Source organism: Crocodylus porosus, unplaced genomic scaffold, assembly GCF_001723895.1.
Source record: "Crocodylus porosus isolate Cpor-Errol unplaced genomic scaffold, CroPor_comp1, whole genome shotgun sequence".
In the NCBI taxonomy this organism is placed as follows: domain Eukaryota; kingdom Metazoa; phylum Chordata; order Crocodylia; family Crocodylidae; genus Crocodylus; species Crocodylus porosus.
In genome coordinates, this window is record NW_017728913.1 from 6,625,739 (window position 1) to 6,631,149 (window position 5,411).

A 5,411-nucleotide genomic window follows, 5' to 3' on the forward strand; every position below is an offset into this window, starting at 1 on the left:
AGGGCCATGGTGGGGAGGTGGGGCAGATCAAGGTCCCAGCCCTAGCCCCACTCCTTCTCTCACTGTTGGGGCCTCAATCTGCAACCCCCCCCATAGTGGTGAGGTAGAGAGTGAGGCAGGAGCAGGCCCTGCAGCTGAGGCGGGGAGGGACAGAGCCACGAGCAGCTTGTCCAGGGACCTGGTGAGGATGGTGCAGGGAGGTGGGGGCATGCACCCCATCAGGGCACTGGGGACATGTGCCCATGGATCTGCACTTGTGTGTGGGGTGGGTGGGGCGGGCTGTATTTGCAGGTTGGGGCCAGGCTCTTCTCAGTGGGGGGGCAGGGACTGGGCCACTGGGAAGAGCCTGGCCAATGGCTGTGGCACTGGGAATGGGACTATGGGAGTGGGGGCTGTAGCCCCCCAACTCCCCCTCCCAGCACTGTAACTGCCTGCCCTGAGGACAGCACAGGCTGCACAGCCTCCCAATCCCAGCCCACAGCAGCAGTTCCCTGTCACATGCAGATCCCAGGCACATGGCCCCTGTAGCCTCGGGTGGGAGGGACAGGGGGAGGGGAAGGCTGCACCAGGGTGTTCCCAGCTGAGGCTGGGCTGCACTGCACTCAGGGCAGGTGGGCAGTGGTACTGGGGGGGATGAAAGGGGGCCTACTGTGAATTTTCAGAAGGCTACAGCCTCCCCCCTCCGACGTGGCCCTACTCCCAGCACTGTCGCTGTTGCCACAGGCCAGGCTCTTCCCAATGGGCCAGCCCCCATGCTGGGAAGAGCCTGGCCCCAGTCCTCAGCTACAGCCCACCCTGCCTCATGTGCAGATCCAGAGGCACACACCCCCTGTGCTCTCATGGGGTGAATGCCCCACCTCCCTGCACCTTCTGGATAACCTGCTTGCTGCTCTGTCCTGCCCTGGCTGCGGGGCCTCCTGCTGCTCCATCCCCACTCCCTCCCTCCCTCACTGCTGCTGCAGCTGCTTGCACTTTCCCATGTTGGGGGGGGGCACATGCCCCCCTTAACTGTGTACAGGGTGAGGTGTCTGCCGCTGCGTGCTGGGCTTTGCTCCCTGAGCAAAGTCCAGCGTGCACTGGCAGCAGCCTTGCCCTGCACACAGATTGGGGGAGTATGTGTCCCCCCAGACTGAGTTCAACTGTCAGGGCCTCCCCAATTGACAAGTCAGTCGGGATCAACCAGGTGGTGACCACTGCCTTAAAAGCTCTGCTCATGAGTGACCTAACCCTGACACTAAATCTAATTTACTTGCTAAACAAACTGAACTATCTAGCACTTCAGGTAATAAAAAACAAAAAGATTGTATTACAGTCTCTGAGATTTGGAGTATTTAGTAGATTAAATTTTTTACTTCCTGGTGTATCACTGAATTAAATCTTTACATTTAAAAATACTGCAACTAGGAATATAAAGATTTTCCACATATTTTAAATCCATATTTTCCTATCACTTTTATAAATGTTAATCCTAATACCAATGCTAATATTGACCTCTGTTAGATGGGTATTATACTGATTTTACAGTGGAGAAACTGAGGTAAGTTTCTTAACCAAGGTCACATATAAGTCTATAGAAAGACAGGCAAGAACATAGACATTTTAAGTCCCAGCCCTTGTACTTTTCAATAGACACCATACTTCCTGCCCATTTTCAGTTCTTTACTCACTATTTCCCCAGCAGTTGAACAGCTACTTTGCAGCTACTGCCTGTGGCGGGTGGGCTGGCTGATCTCCAGAAAAACTGTCTCCAAACACAGAGTGACTCAATATCATCCTCATGCACTTTTCTCTTCTAACATATTGTTGCAGAGCACTGGCATGTACCTGCTCCTTTAAGAGAACAACCAGCCTGAGAGGCTGCATGCTGGTGTCAGGGGGGACCTAATGAGGGACTCACCTGACTGGAAGAGGGCTCAGGCTTGACCTATATAAGCCCAGATCCTATATGGGTCAGGTAGTCTCTTGCCCAGCAACTACAAGGTGAGGAGATCCTGGCTGCAGGGCAACAGGGCTTCTGGGTTGAGCTAAACAACTCTGCAGGCCTGGAACAAAGGCAAGTTCCCTGGGCAGAGAAAGACTGGTTTGCAGGCAAATGTAGGGTTACCATATATCTGGGTTTACCCAGACATGTCCTCTTTTTAGATCACCTGATCTTGGTCCAGGTGTTTTGGGGATTTTTTTTTTAATATGATCAAATGTCTGGGATTTTGGCCAGCACAGCTTCAAAGTTTTTCCCAACACTTGCTGGCTTGGCCTAGCAAGGAGCTGCCTGGGACTGGGGCAGTGTTATTAGAGACAGGATGCACGCACATGTGGCTGGCATGTAGCCAGGCAGGGGGTGGGAGCAGCCTGGCAGCTGGATACAGGTAAGTCTGTGGGGGATGGGGGTTGTGTGTGTGTATGTAGGGGATACATATGGGGGGGAGGTGCTTGCCAGCAGAAGAAGAAGGTGGAAGAAGGTGTCTGGGTGCTGGAGCTGCAGCAGGGAAGGCAGGGGAAGCACCTGGCCCTCCAGTGGGGGTAGGAGGGGCCTTCAGGGGCAGCAGGGAGCTGTGGGGACAGCCTGCTGGCACTGGGGCTGGTGCCTGTGCTTGCAGGGGCAGGGCTCGGGGGATCAGGTGGCTGAGGGTTGGGAGTGAGTAGCACCAGCAGGGCTGGGGGGGGCTATGGCTTGGGAGTAAGGGGCACCGGGGGGTGGGGCACTGGCAGCACCAGGAAGCCGTGGCTTCAGAGTGAGGGGCAATGGAATGGGTAGGGGAAGGACACTGACATATCACTGTCCTCCCCCTCCTGCCCTCCAGTCATATACAGGTGTCCTCTTTTTTGGGCCTGGAAATATGGTAACTCTAAAAGTGGTCTTTGTTTTATGTTAGCCCCTAGAAGGTTTGAGGTGCCTACCAGTGGTCCATGTGCCCAGGGAAGGGCTGAACCAGGACCAGGTGGTCTGAGAGACTAAGGCATCTGAGTGTATAGGCTAAGGTATAGCCCTGGGCTGGAAGGTACACCCACTGGGAAATAAGGAAGGTTTGTTTTCTTAAAAGGACAGAGAGATGCTTCTGACATATGAGTTTCTGTTATAGCCCAGGGGCCTATGGCTTATGTTATTGTTTAATCTGGTGGTTTGAGTGTCACAGGCCGGCTGGGCACTGTGAGTGTATCAATTTGGTGGCAAGCCAACTGGGCCAACAATTGGCCCTGCACCAGAGGAAGCCCCATGCAGGAAGCCTTCAGTCAGGGTGGGCCCCGTGAGCCGGCAGTGAAATGGCCAAGGGGTGGCCAGGGGAAACTCCAGGCTGGGGATCAGGTAGTAGTTAGGCATCCACAGGGGGACAAATGGGAAGGGGTGCTAATGGCATGGGACACGCATAACTCATGGTGGGTATCCAAGTCAGATCCATCTAAAGGGAGCCAGACTCCATTTTTCCTTGTTCCTGCAGATTGGGTTCATCTGCGGGTGCAGTCATAGCGGCCTCGAAGTGGCCTGGAGTCATCACCCTGCTCCAGAGCAACGCCGTCACCCTCATCTAACAATGAAGGGGTGGAATGCCATTATGACAGAACTGCTGGTCGTTTGTTACTGCTTGACTGATATGGGTCATTCCCATGCTCCCACGGCCCGGATCGCACCCACTGCCAAGACCTCAGACACACTGGGATTCTGGGAGCGCCCAGCTACAATTGAAGAAGTGTGGAACTGGCCTTTCAGTTGCTAGTGGTGGATTGTGGACCGGCAAGGGGGAATCTGTCAATGTTACTGTGGGACAGGTTGGTTGCTTGGTTTCCTCCTGTACACCAGGATCAGGGAAAATGAGTGTGGAACAGGAGGGGATTGTTGTGGTTTCTTCCAATGGCCCTGGTGTTGTTACATTCTGCCTGCAGGTACCCTACCCACCCTGAGCCCCGACGCAACCACTGCCGCTGCCACGCCTGCAGCCCAAAATTCTACAACCCAGAACCCAAGGAGGCAACCAAACCCTCCAACCCCACCTCCATGGGAGACAATAGCTCCAGCGGTTCTCCTGCCCGATAACACTTTAGCACAATGGTGTGCAGCTCATCAAATACACTGGTCCTCCAGCATTTCCTAACTGCTCTGCTAGTGCTCGGTTGGCAGAAAATAAGTTGCGCTGGGCTTGGCCAACTGTTTTCCAACCCGCAGCCCAGCAGCCTCCAATCGCCTGGGAAAAAAGAGGTGTCCTAGACCACATATGGAACTGGCTCAATTCAGCCATGGGAGTTTGGAACATAGATAAATCTCAGAAAAACACCCAAGGAATCATGGATATATGGGTAACAACTTTAGGGTATGATTGTGAGTGACTCTAAAGCCAAGAGATTAGCATAAGATAAGATATAAAAGAACACACATGTCAGGTGACCAGTAGGAAGGATGCAACAGAACGGTCATTGCTGTTCCAAGCCCAGACTCCAGACTCCAGACTCCTGGTGTGAGCAAGGACCAGATCCTGACCAGGGACCTTCCCTGGTGGTCCCTCTGACAGCATGGAGCGGGGACGCCTGACTTCACTGGAACAACTTGACGGGCACCTGGCACTGAGGGACTGTCGATAAGTTGCCAACCAAGTGGGAACTCTTTGTCAATTTGTCTGTCTGTAGTTATTATTATTATCAGCTTTTTATTGTTGTATTATCTGCTTATTAGATTAACCTTTTTGTTAACTGTTATATATGTGAACCATATTTTTGCTGCTATCAGTAAAATTTACCTTTGCTGCTATAAGTGAAACTTGTCATTGCTTCACTGCCAACTTTGCCTCCTTGATCCCGAACCAAACAGCCAAGTGGCTGATACATTCGCAGTGCCCAGTTGGCTTGTGACCAAGTTGATAAACTCACAGTGCCCAGCCAGCCTGTGACATTTGGGTTGGGACTGTAAAGGGAAGTTATGGAGGTCCCATTAATGCCCAGGAGCCACATGACTGCCTTGAGCTGTACCAGGGTCAGGCTCAAGGCCTGAGCTGTTGTTGGGCCCAGAGAGGGGGGAGAGTGCAGGAGCCTGGTGCCAGAGAGGTGCAGCCACACTGAGGGCCTGGTGGGGCGGGGGGGAGATCCGATGCAGTGGGCTTAGACTAGAAGACCTAGCAAGATTAAAGGGGAGGAGGCCAAGAAGGCCAAGGCTCCATAAGAGGCAATAATGTTATTGCATACCCATGAGGTATGGGATGTGGTCTAGGGAAGGATTTGCAATCATTCAATTAGCGCATAAGGCTTGAGGTGCCCTGTGTGGCAGAGTTATGAAGTGAGGCCCAATGAGAGGCCTGAGGACCAATAAGGACTAGTGGGGGTTCAGCGGGACTGGGGCCATGCAAAGGTCCATTGGCAGCCTTCTGATTTATTGTTTTACCATCAAGGTATGTCAGGCAAGACAGGAAGGTGCCCAGGACTGACCC

The 5,411-nt window shown here is 53.2% G+C and overlaps 1 long non-coding RNA gene across 1 annotated transcript in view; it reads left to right on the forward strand.

The window, feature by feature from the left end:
* LOC109309804 overlaps positions 1-4,179 on the forward strand; it is a 20,576-nt gene extending 16,397 nt beyond the window's left edge. The window contains exon 2 of the long non-coding RNA XR_002101046.1: positions 3,880-4,179. This is a non-coding gene — a long non-coding RNA (uncharacterized LOC109309804). The remainder of the gene's footprint in view (positions 1-3,879) is intronic.
* Positions 4,180-5,411: the final 1,232 nt, after the last annotated feature.